General features: G+C 35.9%; 1 protein-coding gene across 5 annotated transcripts in view; it reads right to left on the bottom strand.

Moving 5' to 3' along the window:
* ncoa3 (nuclear receptor coactivator 3) overlaps positions 1-17,887 on the bottom strand; it is a 44,805-nt gene that overhangs the window by 18,578 nt on the left and 8,340 nt on the right. Inside the window, exon 2 of one of the 5 annotated variants that reach the window (XM_077203190.1) lies at positions 9,125-9,271. The exons of 1 other annotated variant lie outside the window; for it this stretch is intronic. The gene's annotated coding sequence lies outside the window, so the exon portion shown is untranslated. Of the gene's footprint in view, positions 1-4,517; positions 4,541-6,261; positions 6,379-9,124; positions 9,272-14,244; positions 14,267-17,887 lie in introns of those variants that run through there. 3 more of the 5 variants (XM_077203193.1, XM_077203191.1, XM_077203192.1) reach the window with 3 other exon arrangements.

Raw genomic sequence — 17,887 nt, 5'->3', positions numbered from 1 at the left:
GCAAAAACGATGACCGTTTTACTGAACATTCTGCCATTGGTCGCCCAAACAGATAGTCCCGTCTCAAACCTACAGCACTGATTGAGTCAAAGTTGCTGTGTCGGGCTGCGCAGATTTTTATCATCTTGAATGTATTTTTTATTTGTGATAAATTAAAACAGAAGCCCTAGAGTGACATCATATGCTGTCGATATATATTGCAGTGTTTGAAGACATTTTGCATAGCATACTCAAAGCCTACAATGACATTTTGCATACTCAAAGTTTACAATGACCACACCTTTATGTGAAATATATTCATAGTTAATATGATGAACTACACCTGTGATTACCTTGCTAAGACATCTGTGTAAACTTGAGGGGAAATTCATTCATTCATTTATTCATTCATTCATTCATTCAGTAAAAATCACTTTGAGGCCAGTTGGTTTCAAGTAATCACACATGGCTGTCTTTCCGTCTCCGTTCTTTTCATTATCTCTGGCTTCTTCTGCTGTTATCGGTCTCTGTCACCCTGGTCATAGACCCTCTGCTGTATGCGTGCATGTGTGTGAGTGTGTTTGTTTAGAGCCCTGACCTTGCCCCGTGCCTGACCCCTCCCAGAGTTCAGCGGAAATCTCAGAGCACAGACCATCGGATTGCAGTCTTTTCCCCTTCCCTCGCTGAACACACACATGCAAACAACCTCTTTCCCTTGCTTAAATAGACATTTCACCCATAAATTAAAATCCTGTCATCGCGTTGTTCCAAACCCATAACACTTTTCTTCATCATCAGAACACCATTTCTATTTTTAAATATATACTTTTAATATTCTCTTTTCTTCACTGCAAAAAATGCTTTTCTTATTAAGTATTTTTGTCTTGTTTCCAGTCCAAATATCAAACTTTTCTTAAATCAAGATGCATTTAATTACTAAAGTTGTAAAATGACATAAGATATTAAGTCTTGTTTTCTGGCGAAATAAATAAATATTAAGTGAGTTTTAGCTTAAAACAAGTAAAATTATCTGCCAATGGGGTAAGAAAAATAATCTGAATTCAAACAGAAACAAGATTCTTACCCCATTGGCAGATAATTTAGCTTTTTTTAAGCAACAACTCACTTCATTTTGATTAATTCCCCTGAAAAACAGGACATAATATCTTATGCCATTTTACTCGTATAGTAAATGCTTCTTGATTTAAGAATTTTTTGATATTTGGACTGGAAACGAGACAAAAATACTAAGTAAGGAAAGCATTTTTTTGCCATGTTTTTTTGTCCATTGATTTAAAGTCTGATTGAAACTATGCTCTATTGTGATGTATATCCATAATTTTAAGTTTAGTCAACTCAAATATCCAAGTTGTCACTTGGTACAACTTTAAATTTCAAGATGACTAAACTTAACATTTTAAGGTAGCACGAACACTTTTTTTTTTTAAAGTTGAAACTTAATTTTTTTTTCAGTGTTCTTAAACAAGAAAAAAATTAGTGTTACTGGATTTTGGCAATTTGCAGGAATTGACTGGGTTTTTAGATTCAATAAAATTCATAGCGACTTAAAGTCAACATTTCCACGTTTCAAAAAGTTAATAAAGACATCATAAAAAAGGGAATCAAGCTGCTTAAGCCAAGCCTTAAATAGACATGATTGCTTTATATGATAAACATATTTAGTTTAGGCTTTTATTCAAATTTAAACACTGATCAACGGACATCAAACATGAACATCAAATATGGTAAACCGGAGCGCAAACAGGCCTGCTTGACACCTCTGTTTACCATAACCGAATCTTCTGGTTTACTTTTACGATGTCTATGTACTTTTTAAAGCATGAAAATATTGATTTCCTACACTTTCAATAAATGGACAAAAAATTACAGAGGATATTAAAAATATCTTAATTTTTGTTCTGTATATGAAGTCATACAGGGCTGGAATTGCATGAGGGTAAGTAAATGACGACCATATCCATTTCTAGGTGAACTATCCGTTTAAGGAAAACACACAAAAACACACAGTTTGCCCTCTGTCACCTAAAAACTCTCAGTATGAGCTCATCATTCCTGAGTCTGACTGAGAGACATTACACAACTGTGCCCATACTGCACTGCCTGTGCTGACACGTACAGCTGTCTGTCACAAACCAAAAACCTGCAGCTGAAGCATTTGCATCTTCCAACTTCTTTATTACTCTGGCTCCATCTTTTACCCTTTCTATCTCCTTGAACTCTACAGTGGAGTGAAACAAATGATAGACTGACAACCGTTCATGACTGTTAAAGGGTTAGTTTACCCAAACTTTATATTTCTGTCATTAATTACTCACCCTCACTTCGTTCCAAATCCGTAAAACCTCCGTTCATCTTCGGAACACAAATTAAGATATTTTTGATGAAATCCAAGATCTTTCTGCTTTCTGAGGTCGAGTAATTAATGAGAGACCAATTTTTGGGCGAACTAACCCTTTGAGGTCAAGGCAACATTTAAATCTAGTCAAGTCATTAAAGACTTATTTCAATCAAATGTGAAAATTCTGTCATCAAAGTCACCATTATGTCATTCTAAACTGTTCTAAATGTTTTCCATGTGTGTATTAGGGCTGTCAAGACTCTAAAAATGACAAAAGGCACCCTAAATTGATCACTGTAAAGTAGTCAATGTACGTTGTGGCCTACATTCCAATTTACTAAAGCCATTTAATAGCTTTATGCGGTGGAGAAATCCTAATAAAATTGGCATGATTCACCAATGCAACATATTTAAGTAACGATACGGGGTTGTGGTTGCTCCGAGCATGTTGTGCCAAACACTGGTCTTCAGTCATAACTAAATTCACAACACTCAAATCGAATCAAATTCACATCCAGGAATTAAATATTAGGTTTTTTTTTTTTTTTTACTGAATATACATGAAAGCAAATGAGATTTGAAAGCAATGGCAGAGGGGCAAATTGTCAGCAGATAATGCAAATTTGAGCTGTTCCTCACATAAAACTATCATAGGACTTTGGAAGATTTGAATATAGTGAATGAGTCACATGGACTTTTTTTATGATGCTTTTATGGTGTTTTTATTAAATTTTGGACCTTGACAGCCTCAGTCCCCATTTGTTTCTATTATAGAATATAGAGGTCATTTACAGGTCATACGGATTTAGAATAACATATCTAATTTAAAAAAAAAAACAATACAATGCTAGTTTTCTGGTCCAAATTGATCTGTTGGCTGGACTCAAAAGGGTTTTGGGCACTTTTCAGCTGGTAAAACCAGTTAAATGCCAATTGAATTGAGACCAGTAAACCAGCTTAGACTGTTTTTAGCAGGATTTGTTTAGCAGGAATGAAAGAGTAAAAGATTTCATCTGTTCCTTTACTACTCCATTCATGTACAGTTCCGGACTCATCGATACTCTAAATGCACCTGCAACAAAACCAGACATCCACATCAACATTCTGCTCTAGGGAGCGTGAGAGAGCGAGGGTGAGTGTGAATGCGAATGTGAGGAATGAGTGAAAGCAAAATACTGAGACAAAATAAGTGCAAGAGTGAGACGACTTCAGTCCAAGGATGAGCACTTCACATACGCTTTTAATTAAGCAGGAGATGTGGAATGTAGAAGCTCACGGCAGGATCGAGGATACAAGAAAGAGTGCAACTTCTAACTGTATGGTGCTCTTATGTTACCAATCTAACAGTCGAGATGGCGAATGGGTTTTAAGGACATTACGGCTCCATTATACAGTGATGCAGTTCCACATCTTTCAGAAGTTCAAAAGGTGAAACGGGTATCTGATAAAAACAGACAAGAGCATCGCTCATTATAGCAGCTGAGCTCTTGAAACTGCTTCTTCCACAATGTACCAGATGAGCATCTCTAAGCAAAGAGCCATTATTCTCAGAAAGACTGGACTTTTTAATGGGAAAGTTATCGAGAATATCCGAATCAGGAAGCAGCAAAAACAGGCATCCTGTTTGTGCCTTCCCACACAAACCGAGTTCTGCGTCACCATTTCCTCTTCCTGGAAAAAGCCTGCTGGCTCTTTGCAATCATATTTACATATTCAACCTCATGGGCTAAACTGGTTCTTCTGTTCAGTCTCTTCGAAGCTAATCTGTCTGTTAGTGTCTTTCCGTGGGTTCTTTATCTTACACCACCAACCATCATCTCTATCACTCTCTTAATAAGAATTAATTTCACAAAATTATGTTAAAGCCGCCATATTCTATAAGTAATTTTTTGACCCTTAAAAAGTTGATTCAGCATATTTATGCTATCACCAGCTGCTTAGAACTATTTAAATGTATAAAACAGTTAGTTCCAATCCTCGAATCTGATTGGTTATTAGCTGTGTTTTATTCATGATAAAACACGGCTATGACCGCTTCACCAAGCGGTTCTATGTATCACTACACAACACCCCTAGCAACCACTCTTAGCAACGTAAACATATGATTGTTCTCTTTGATATTGTTCATTGAAGCTAGAGTAGAGTACAGTAATGTGAGAGATCAAGTAAGCGAGTGTACCTGCAGTAGAAACAGCATTTTCCTTCAGGTCAGTCCTATTCATAATAAAAATCTGTTTGAATGTCTGCTGCGATATCTTGTCCTTTTAAGAGTCAATGGGTTTTCCCTCCCGTACCCTAGTCATTTGCATCTTGCTTTTCCGTGTTCACAAGTTTGAGTCCTTTCAATATACAAGTCTTCTCTAACTTACTGATTCACTCACTCATAATGACAGTATTTGCCGCCATTTAATGGCGAAATAATGTATGTAACTTCTGTTGTGGTTTACGTTCAGGGACTATTTTTTTCCAGCTGAAAGGAAGGCTTTTAGTGATTTTACTTCATGAAAGTTGCATAGATACAATACAAATATTAAAGCCAAAAAATATGTGTGGTAACTATTTTATAAAAGCATATATGTGAATGTGAATAAGTCACAGCTGATGAGCGTTGTTATGCACGTCACGAAGCGAAGATTTGACTTATTCACGATTTAGCATAGCTTCTCATACCTTATTGCTTACATAAGGAATCAAATATTTAGAAAAAAAATATATAATATTTGACAAAGCTAAATCTGTCAAAATGAAAGAAGGAAAACAGTAAAATTGTTAACAACTAAAGGCATATTATCTTGACACGAAATGATGACAAAGATAAAAGATTTAAATACCACAGTATAATAATGAATTAAGATTAATTATTTAAAATAAGAATAATTAGGTAGCCTATTTATTTTTCATGCAAGATGCACTTATAATAATATAAAGTAATAAACAGCAATATTTACACACAGAGGCTTATTCTTCAGGGAAATAGTTTAATGCATGAAAAATGCCACACAGTGACAAATAGAGGTCGCCTGATTGATAGGTTTTGCTGACTAATCGGCACCAATAGACCATTGCTGGAACAATCGGTTATCAGCAAAAATCCATACTGATCGTTTTCCAGGTTGCGTCCATAGCTGGAGCAGCAGAGAAGGAAGCGCTGTCATTACGCAGTATGAGAGCGGCCTCTAGAGGCGAAATACAAACTATCACTGACGCCTCGCGGAGTTTGTTTTGACACGTGAGGCTGCGCGCTGCACAGAGCTGGACATTTCAGATGTGGATTTAAAACAGAAAATGACACGGTATGTTATATACAGTACACTGCCGTATGTGATTTCATATCATTATAAAGTTATTCATTTGTTGACTAGGGGGGAGAACAGCAGTATGTTTGCCATCAGGGCTGAGAGGACACTAACATTAATAGCCTACCTCAAGCGGTTAAAAGAGTGGTGGGGAAAGTACACACAATGCGTAATGCGGTTAATGGATTCTCGTCGTTGGAATGCACAACTTCCGGTATTTGACACATATTTTTTTTTTTTATCAAGTATTTGAATTTAATAGAGGAACAGTGTCAGCAGAACACGTTAATAACCATCGTCACTACACAAAGAGCACTTAAAAAATATTGCAATATTCACAATGTATTTTATAATATTACTGACAACCAAATCATCATGCATTTATTGTGTGACATTCAATACGTGTCTCAATCTTTGTTTGCGATTCTGTTGTAAAATTTTAAATACAGAAGCAGTCAATTCAACGGCTATTTGTTAATACAAATGCATCTGTCGTGTTTTATGGATACTAATACACTGGCTGGAGGGGAAAGAATAATTTATTAATGAAAATTAAGATATGAAAAACTAGAGATTTACCGACTACAAATTCGACAGATATAGGCTACAAAACCACAACCACCCTACCCAATTGCTGCTGTCTCCTCTGCCTGTTTCCCTGACGACCAGTAGGGTAACGTCTTAATATCCCATCATGCCTTGACCCCATACAGAGAGAACCTGCATTATTGATGGGGCTGCCTCCTGTCGCCAAATACACACAACACACAGTCCACCTCAGTACCTCAGAGCCCTTTTCCATACATATCAGCACTGAAATTCAATGGGGTGTTCAAAACTATCACACTGAGTTAAAGGGACAAATGCATTATTGAAAAGAAACATAATTATGTCAGCGGCACCTGCGACTCTGTCCTCCATGTGCAATAAAAGGTATATCAAGCCATTTAACAAAATACACTTCAAGCAAGCATTAAGGTTAAATATGTTATTAGCTTATTTTCAATACCTCATAAAAACTCCATTTGGCATTTTCTATAAAACAGGAGCTGTTTTAAACCAAACTGCCACTTACAGAAAAGTGAATGCAAGACATACACCATGCACTGACTGTCGGAGGACAGCAAATTGCACATTACACAGTTGGTCTCACTGAATACCTGGTTGGTTACACGTGGAAATATTACACATTTAGGAAGCCAAATAGGTTTGTGAATGCTATTTCATGTTCATTCACTTTAAACGCTCTTTCGTGTTCACACACTTTTAAAAAAAAGACCCAAACATTAATGACAATAAAACATTAAAAAAGTATCCAGTTCACTTGTATTTGCAATAAAACATTCCAGAGCTGTCCACAAAAACAAAAAAAATTCAAATAGAGATCACGATTCTCCCACATTTATGACCAGACAAGTAAACAAAGTAAAATGTAATTTACTAGAGGTTCTGACAAAATGTTAAAACAATATTCAAAACAATAAAGTCGGAGCTTGATGACGTCGTGATTGAGAGTGGAATCATGGGAGTCGTCGTCTTCACCTCCAATGGAAAGCAATCCGACGGGAACTCAAGCAGAAATCATGTTCACGAATGAGCTAATGTATTAAAGTTTTAATAACGTTGCGGGACCGAGAGCCTGGAATATTTTACGTTGCAGTTTCTATTCTGCTTATATATTGCATTCCACTTGCCGCTCCTTTCGTTTTGTTGTTTTTGTTTATTTTACGATTAAAGTAACGTTTAACATCCGCCTCCTTTGCATTATTTTATTTCATTCTAATAAAATACCCGCAAGTGCTAAATCTACTCATACAGGTCTCTTTATATGACGAATTAAAATTGTAATCATATTACCAGTAATAAATAAAGCTGGATGCCCTGTGTTGCTAAATGGCATGCAAATAATTCAAAAATATATTGTATGGCAGAGAAAATGCTGTATTACTTTTACTACAAAAAAACTTGACAAAATAGCGTTGTCTCTGAGACATGGCACAAATACTTATACTCACAGTAAATCTAGAAAACAAGTGATTCAAACACCAAGACTAACTGTGTTGCGCTTTATAACAATGATTAGTTGTCTGATAAAAGTATTTAAACAGTTGCTCACATGTTTTATAAAACATAATATATTAAAGTGTCTTTGGTGCTTCCTATGTTCCTATGGAAGTAAAAATGGATATCGATGGTATGTGACGTCATTGAGGTGATGCAATTAATGACATGGGCCGTTACACTGGTTAAAATTGCTGATTTCTCTGGATTTAAACATTGTTGGAAAGATTTGAGAAAGTACACAAGTCAACAAAATGTATAACATTGTTCAAGTGGTCTTTGGATATTTTAATCAAAAAATCTTACATATTGTGCCTTTAATTAAGCAGTCTATTTAAAAATAGTTTAATTTGAATCAACTACTAAAAAAAATAGATTTGAATGACTGATTAATGACTCATAAATACTTCAATTGTTTACTTACTGGATGAATCAGCGTTTTTGAACAAAACTCTTGAATGAATGATTTAATGATGATGCAATGATACAATCAGTATTTGAAGCGTCAAGTTAATTTCAAAAAGGTGATTTGCTCTATTCTGATCGCTACTGTAGACACATCATTGTTAATATTCAAACTATAAACTTTTATCCCAGTAACAGAAAGAATGATACTGTGTGGTTGAAAAGACAATTTGTGAAGCCGTTTCATACGTACATGACAAATGCTCTCTCTGGCTCAGAGGCAGCGAAGCAGATTTGAATGTTCCGCTGTGATTTTGTCAAAGGTTTAATAGACAGGCGAATTGTAGTCATTTAGAAATAAGATCGCACGGGTGTTGGAATCGAGATTGTGATCTTTTAATGATTAATCGTGCAGCTCTGCATTCCAGTATTTCAACCAATTACACATTTACTGAGCTCATTCAATTTCCATTCATATTATAACTGGACTCAAATCTCTTTGTTTGATCCACTTCAGTTTCACTTAAATTGAAATTAGGGCTGAACTTATACTAAACAATTTTATTTTGATATTAAATATTAGATCTAATATGATATTGATATTATGTATAATACCACTTCTAATATTAACAACAACAGGTCTTAATAACAATAATAAGCTATAACACTTCAAATGAACTTGCACTGGCTGAAATATTAGATTTGATATATTGATGTTAAATTTCGAATAATAAGTATAGAATAAACATAAGTATTATTATTATGCAGTATTTTTTTGATCAACTTCAGTTAGTCCTCTTGAATATCATATTAATGTAATATTACATTGATATTAAATAATAGACCTAATTTAATATTAATCGTAGAGTTAAACAGCCTATAATTTCAAATGGCTTAAGCCAGCAAATTGCATGATTGCTGTTAACTTCTTTTTGAGGTTTAGTCAAGTACCATACATGTATATCTGCCCAGTCATGTTTTCATTGAGACTAGGGCACATGGAACACACATCATAGATACTTACAGTATGTGTAATGTGGGTATGAATGCAATGTTTCTTCAAAAGTAGATGAATGGAGCATGTCAAGAAACAGAAGAGATGAATGGATGAATAATGACTCTCAAGCTGGAGCCATTCAGACTCAGAATAGCCACCACATTCTGGCAGAGCCTGAAATAAAGCATGAAATCTGTGCTCAGTGAAACACTCACTAAACAACACAAACACAACAAAACCTCCAGAGACAATACGGCATGCACACACGCTCTGCCTTTTCAAAATGAGGATGTGAAAATAAACTGTGGCAAAAATCTATTCAGACACGGTGCAAGAGGAGGACGAGGTGGCACAAGTTACTGGTCGCCGCTCTCTTTCTCTGCGATAGACCCTGCATGACCATGACCATCTCAGGACGGCTCCATTCTGCAGCAGAGAGGAGCGAGACAGCAAGTGCAAGAGATGAGCTGAAGTAGAACAAAAAGGAAAGGAGGGAGGGAGGAAAAGCGAGAAAGAAAACAGAACAAGAAAAAGGGACAGAGACTGGTTATGATTGGAGGAGGAGGAGGGTGAGAAAAAGCAAGAGAGAGAACAATAGCGAACAGCCCAGACACGCAGACATGTGCCAAGCATGTGTGTACATGTGCAGACATCCAAAAGCTTTTCGCAGTAACACTCTCTGCATTATCTGAGCTCAAGCGTACTGACACATTATTCAGTGCCAAACCTGGACGAACTCACAGTCAAGCACACCCAAAAAAAAATGTAGTAACAAATAGGGAGTGGCCATACCTGCGCATTAAGGTGCACAATTTAATTTCATACTGCAATTATTTTGTTAAGTATCGAGATGCAATGACATTCAAAATAAACATTTAAAATGTTACATCTCAACAGCTTAGATAGAACGGGTATAATATCCCATGATCAACAGGTTGTTCGCAAACTAATTCATTCATTCTTTTCATGGTCCAATCAATTTCTGATGAATAAAAATAAACATCAAGCTTTTTTCTTTCTTTTTTTTGAAAATCCAGGGTTAGGGTTACATTACAGAAATAAAATGGATTGTGAGTGCATTTTCTTTTTGAATTCACATTATACTTGGACTTTAATGCAGATTCAGATCAATAATCATTTTATTAATAATTATTATTATTATTAATGCGATAATTTTTGTTTATATTATCATTGTTATCATTATTATTAAATGTATATATTAATGTATTATATTATATATACTACCCTTCAAACATATGGGGTCCGAAATTAACATTTTTATTCAGTACAATGCATAAAATTGATTAAAAATGATATTAAAGACATGTATAATGTTGCAAAAGTTCTCTCTCACACATAAATTGCTGTTCTTTATGAACTCTATTCATCAAAGAGTCCTGAAAAAATATTTTTATCATGGTTTCTACAAAAATATTAAGCAGCACAACTTTTTCAACACTGACAATAATAAATGTTTCTTGAGCAGCAAATCAGCATATTAGAATGATTTCTGAAGGATCATGTGACACTGAAAACTTTATTTTCCTGCCATCACAGGAATAAATAAAAAACATTTGAAAATATATCCAAATAGAAAACAGTTTAAAATTTGTATAATATTACTGTTTTTATGTTTCTTGTACTAAATAATATATACTTTATTCATATAAATTTAAACTACATTTATTAGCAGTAGATTAGAGGCAGATCAGAGTGCTCGCCTACACTGTGTGAAGCACACTATGCATTTATATTTATTGAATTAAATCACAGCCTTTAATAATACCATATCACACCAGGCCATATCGCTATTTCGATTTTAATCCGATTAATTGTGCAGCCCTAATGCGTAAGTGGTGTTGCTTATGGGTGCACCACAGGCCCATTTTGTAATTCATAACAATAAATTTGTTAATCCAACTGTGTTACTGTAACAGACCACCATATAATAAGTCATTCCTGCTGTGCAATACTAACCCATTACGTGTCATTAAGTACTAGATTAAGGAGGAGACCGAGAAAGCATTTGAACGTTCGCCTTCCCTCTCCTTCAAGAAACTGGCACATGCACGCGGTACCAACCATGTGGAGCAAAAACTGCAGAGTTCGGGAAAATTGCAACAAACGCCGCAGAATCACCTCTGCAGGAGAGAGAGAGGGAGAGAGAGAGGAGAGAGAGAGAGAGAGAGAGAGAGAGAGAGAGAGAGAGAGAGAGAGAGAGAGAGAGAGAGAGAGAGAGAGAGAGAGAGAGAGAGAGAGGAGAACAAACAAGCATGGAGGTACAAAAAAATTATTTAAACACCATACTATGCAAATTCATTCATCAATCTATGACAGAGGGGCTTTCAGCAGCCTGACGGGGAGAAAGAAGCATGGAGGGTAAGAAAAAGACTGCAAAAGTGAGTGAGAAAAGTAGAAAATAAAGAGGAACGGGGGGTAGAAGCGTAACATGTGCCTGGTCATCTAGTCCAGTCAACTCTTTCAAGCACATAAAAACACAGAGCTCTGAGAGTAAATGGAAAAAGCAGAGGGTGGGCCTCATTTTCCTCATAAAAAAGCCCATTTAAAGAGCACAGCTCCACTCTGACAAACATCCATGGATTTTTGAACCCAGAAGGAAGGGAGAAAAGAGAAAGAAAGCGAGAGAAACTTGTGCAGCCTAAAACCCAACTGCATTTCTCGTTTTTTTTCCATCTGTGAATTACATTTTTTTTCGAACTCATGTTGACTGCTCTGCGCGCTTGAACAACTTATTCATTCCAGACTGTGGCTGTGTAGATTCCTTTTTCCAGCCTCCGCTCTTTCTCCCTCCCTCTCCACCTCTCTCTCCGAGTAAACAGAGGAAGAGCGTAGGCTCCATTCCAAACTAGTCCTGGGCGTTCCTGCGCAGCTCCAGCAGGGTCAAAAGTTTACAGTGGTTTTAATTTCACCTTTCCTCAGCCAATAGCAGCACAGCAGCTGAACTCTGACCTCTACAAAAGGATTCTACTGGCAGGAGAGTCGCTGCTCTCTTTCGCTCTCCAGTCTCCCTCTTGCACTCTTTCTTTTACTCTTTAACTCCTTTTCTTTCTCACCGCTCGGATTTGTTTTGAAATCGGTAGAACGTGGGATTTCAAACAATGTTATAAGCAGGACGACTCAGAAGAGCTAATGCAAAGGTCTTAGTGCTGATGCTGAAGATAAAGTAATGCTGTAAATATGAATTTGCTGCTGCTGGTGAAAACTACTTCCTTGTCCCATTTACGTATATACATATTACAAATGTTTCACGAGGAAACTAAAAATGAATCAAGATCTATCCAGATGTTGACAATAATCATTTCATCTTTTTTATATTATTTCTACGTACTGATATTTATTAAAAGTCTTTTCTAGAACAGCCAAATGAAGGATTAAAAATTATCGTAATTTTTACAGTAAAAGACCAAATATGCTATGGTAAAAACCTGTTTGGTTAACAGTAAGATTCCTTACTATTGGTGGAAAATAACTCTAATAGATCTAACTTTACATTTCATGTAATTTTACAGTAAAATACTGTGAAATTTACAGTTTTGGAAGTGAAAAAGACAAGTCATTGTATAATTTACAGTGAAAAAATTTAAATTGACATTCCCAGAATTCTCTGAGTGACGCTTCACATTTGATGTTTTTTCGTTGAAATAACTTTGTTTTTTTCTAATTAGTTATGTACATTAGGGTTTTATGTTACGTCTAATGTTATCAAATGAATGTATATTGCATTACTTTAGTGTCATGTGTGTTACCTTAAATGACACTGAGCACCTTCTATATATTAGTATATAGCCTCTCAGCTTCCTTCATCATGTGACATTCTCATCACCACCTGTTTTTGGTGTAATTCATTAGGTTTTTGTTTTTTTACTGTAAATCTAGATTAAATCTGCAAAACCTAAAATGTTTCTACTCTATTTTTTTACATTATATTTCTGGCAACCACTGCTTTCACCGGACATTTTTTTTTTTACAGTGTAGATAGTGAGGACAGAAAAATAAAGAAAACTTTCTAACCTTTAAAAGGGCTGAGAAGATGCTTTTTTTAAATTGATGTTGAAGGCAAAACTAAAACGCCAAACCAAACGTAAAAAGTATTTTGGTGAAATTATTCCGTTACTTATTCGTCTACCATTTTTGGAGAGTTTTTGTTCTTGGTAATATTTGAAATATTTAATCATATTAAAATAATTCAATTCAATATTAAATAAATAAAATAGTAATTAATTATGAAAAAAATTAATTAAAAATAATTGAAATATGTAAAAAAAACATTAAATTGCTGAAATGGTTTACATAATGATCTTTTTTGCATAGATTTTTTATGTAATTTGATGAATTTTTGGGTGTTTTCATGCCTTTCATTTTGAACATTAAGCAACTTTGGAACTTCAATATAAAATGAAGGTTGTGAAACAAAACTGGTCTGGCTTAAGACAGACCATGCCTGTGACTTTCTCGTACTTAAACAGCTGGTTCTCCTGGAGAATAAACTGAATACTTTTTTCTCCTCCATCATCCTCATTCACAAATCAAATTATGCAGTTTTCATAGTAAAGGGAGCTAAGTGCCCCATGCTGACCTCAGCCTGTGACCCCTTCTGTTCTCCAGGTTCCCTTTCCTCTCCCTCCCCACATGCTGCCCCAACACGGGCTAAACGCCAGCTCGACGTAGGCTAACACTATTAAAAGCGTGTTTAAATGACTTATGAGCACTGAGACAACAGAGAGGTGGAACGGCTGAGCACCCAGGGAGAACGAGAGAAAGGCTGAAGGCTGGGGAACGCTTCAAAGTGCCTCCAATATTGAAGATAAAACTCAACTAATCGAGTTTGAACTGCCAATACGTTCGATGAAGCCCGGTGGGGTTCAAAAGGCTTCTCTGCATATTTCAAGGTTACACTCTTAGTCACCTTGGCAGAAAACCATTGACTGACTGGGTAAGTCACAGTTATTTCATGAAAACGAATTGAGCTTCACACAAAGGAAGGTCTGAAAGCAGTCAAATGGCGAAAGCTACACAAAACGTTTGATCGGGTACATCATTTCCATTCATTTACAATGTCAAAAGCGACGGAAATCAGTAAATAAACAGTTGTTCTCAAAAAGACGGGTGCGTGACAGAAAACTTACCTCAAAATGCATATGAAATTGGTGCAGGCGTCTTTTTCACAGTCATCAATGTCAACTACGTGAAATTCTCCAACATATCAGTGCAAAACCACAGTTATGCAGTGACCTTCCTAACCTGAATTTCATCAAAACAAAACTAAATCTATAAATAAACCTGGAAACTTCCTGTGACAGCATATTCTACATATATAGACTTGGTAAAGCAAAGCGTCAGCTAGCTCTCAACGCTCTAAAGAGCAGAATGAACAGGGTTAAAGGCCAGTTGCTTTTGTTAGCTTGTTCTTTTCTTAAAGATAACCCCTGACCTGTTCTGGGGTCAGCAGTGCTCTGTCCTCACTGCTGATGGTGTCTGACTGGGTGCTGAGTGAGAGATCGGTCACTACGCACTGAACCTGAACACTGTTTGGTTAGATGCTGATTGGAGACAAGCACAGGTGATGAGTCAAACTGTCAGAAAGCATTGTGACACTCTCCTTAGGCAAAAAAAGGCACATCAGCCTTTAACGTGTTCCGATTTCTAAGCATATGACAGAACATCAATCACTGTGGATCAATTCAATCCATATGGAAGATATTGGTACATTTCAATCAATCAGAGAGATTCTTGCATTAAAATCCTGTTCAAGGGATGGTTCACTTAATGAAACTTCTATCATTTACTCACCCTCATGTCATTCCAAACGTTTATGTCTGACTTACTAAAGAAAGTGCAGACAAAAGAAAATTATTTTAAATATTTTTGTGGTTTTTTTTTTCAATGTTGTGGCCATGATATGTTGGACAATGTCAAAGTTGCATTCTGCAGATGATGTACTTTTTTAGGAGAATTGTCCCTTTAACTTAGCATATTAGTCACTAACACCAGAAACAATAGAGTATGAAAACCATCTTTTCCAATTAATCAAATGTCGATGAGAGTCTTTTTTTTTACATCAAATCAAATGTAACATTGTGATTAATCTCAGAGCACTGTTATTTTAGCATTATTAATACACTATTACAGGATTTATTCATATTTTGAATTTTTATAGTTTCAGTTTTCATTTTAGCCATTTTGTTGTCATTTTATTAGTTGGGCGTATATATATATATATATATATATATTAGGGCTGTCGATTTAGCACATTAATTAATTATTTGTGGAAAATTAACACAAATTAAGTGATTTAATGCATTTAAAGCACCTGCCCCACTCCACCCCAGACCTACGTACTTCATCTTACATTTCATACTGATGATTTGTGATTAGGGATGTAACGATACCCTCATGTCATGATTTGATACATATCAGGATTCTGAATTCACGATACGATATTATTGTGATACTCCAAGACATGCTAAAAGGTTCACAAAAATGTTTACTGTTGATTAAAATGCTACATTTGGTGTTATATTGTGTGTGTAAATGAATAGGCTTGAACTGAATTGAACTTGGTGCCGGAAACCCAATGAACAGGACAATAGAGACGCCAGAATATCTGAATATTACAGAATACACACTGACTAGATATATTTAAAATAATGTAGCACTTTTTACTGGTAACATCAGACATTTGGCATTATCAGGACCCACAAATATTCCCCCATTGCATTATTATACATTATATTCAACATTATATATAATAGTTTAATGTAGTACTGACACGAAAACTCGAATTTTTCTCACACAGTAATTTCAATTTTGGGTGAACTTTACACGATACATATTGTTGCATTTTTGTATTCCGATATATTGTGACACGATATATTGTTACACCCCTATTTGTGATTATAGGGTAACTAAACCCCCCGGCCAGAGCCTGACTCCACCCACTGGCAATATTTGAAAAATGCTGGAAAAGTGGGCAGAGCCCAGCGGAGGGGGGCGTGCACCTGAGACGCATCTCTCTGTATGGAACTTGCCTACCTCACTAACAACCCCCTACGTCACGAATCACCCCAAACATCCAATAGGAAAATTCAACTGCAGTAGCCACCATTCAACCTGAAGAGGTCAGCACTCAGACGTTTTTACACCATATATTGTAGAATTAAAACACTTTATACACAAATGTCAAAAAAAAGTTACTCGAACCATTGAACAGTACTAATAAAGCCCCATTCTTACAGATCATTAACTAAAAAAAGTTGGTTTAGGGTTTAGTTACCCTTTCACATGAAGCAGTTAGAAGGCCCCTAAAATTCAAAATATTAGGGCAAAAATGCCTCTGTATGATTTTTTTTCTCATATTTATATCATATGATATAGTTTAAGGATTAGTTCACCCAAAAATTACAATTCTGTCTGAGAATTAATTACTCATCCTCATGGCGTTCCAAACCCGTAAGACTTTTGTTCATCTTTGGAACACAAATGAAGATCTTTTTGATGAAATCTGAGAGCTTTCTGTTCCTTCATTGACAGCTACAGAACTACCACTCTGACACTTCAGAAGTTCATTAAGAGATCGTAAAACTAATCTATGAATTGAGCGGTTTAGTCCAGTTTTCTGAAGAGACACGATCAGCTTATATGATAAACAGATTGAATTTAGGCTTTTATTCACTAAATTGCTCAATTCATATGGATTAGTTTTACAAACTATTATATATATATATATATATATATATATATATATATATATAGTTTAATTTATTCTATTTCAGTTTTAATAAATTAAGGTTATTTATGGTTTACATTTTTAGTTAACAAAATTGTCTCAAAGCCAATTGCCAATTATCAGTTGATTGACTGATAAAAGCTAGAAAAACAAGGGACAGGGACTAAGCATAGCATGTGCGACTGTAAGCGCTTTAAGAAACCCAACATTGCTGAATGTGTGTCATAGCATGTGCATAGCATGTCACATGTGCGCTAATTGCTAGGCTGTAACTGCTAGGCTCCGAAACAAACATCTTACAAAAGTCAATGGTGGCACCTCCCTTCATATCAAATATTGTACAAGCAGTCGCAACAAGCTCCTTTGGGACACTTCCTGTAAAATGTTTACCATTTGTCATCAACTTCAGTGTCTGTACTCCATGCTAAAGACAAAAAGATTGGATTAGTCCACCCACTGAAATGCCTCTGAAAAAAATGACAAAATGTCAAGATGTGAAATTAATGTAATAGATCATCCAAACAGTGTCAACCTGTGTTTTTGGCATCAGGGTTTTGTAACGTAGTTTGCAACCACAAAGAGTGAAAGGTAAAGCAGCTCACACCAATATAGTATGATACACTGTATGATATACAAGACCATGGCAGTCTATGTATACATAACTCAAGTTTAATTAAAATTTAGTAATGACAAAAGGCCAATGCAATTGCAGGCTGCTCTATTAATAGTACACTGGATAGATGGACCTCCTAAAGGGAAGAGGACGCCCATCATCTTTTCCACGTCGAGGAGAGCTGTCCCCGCCCACGACTGGCCTCGTCACCTTGACAACAGGCCATAAACACGAGTGAAGCCATGGTGACAGGCAGACAGACAGCAGAGAGACCAGGATGTAATCTGCTTTACCACACGGTCTTGGACTATATCCAGTAGAATGAAATCCATTCCCAACCGAAAAGACCCCCCTACATCCCGTAGCATAACACCTAAATCCAGAATCCTAATCCAGACTGAGATTGATACCAATTCTGAAAGCGCCAATA

The sequence above is a fragment of the Siphateles boraxobius genome, unplaced genomic scaffold (assembly GCF_051911475.1).
Source record: "Siphateles boraxobius isolate OS27281-9 unplaced genomic scaffold, OSU_SipBor_1 5, whole genome shotgun sequence".
In the NCBI taxonomy this organism is placed as follows: domain Eukaryota; kingdom Metazoa; phylum Chordata; class Actinopteri; order Cypriniformes; family Leuciscidae; genus Siphateles; species Siphateles boraxobius.
This window is presented reverse-complemented; position numbering and strand designations above follow the sequence as displayed.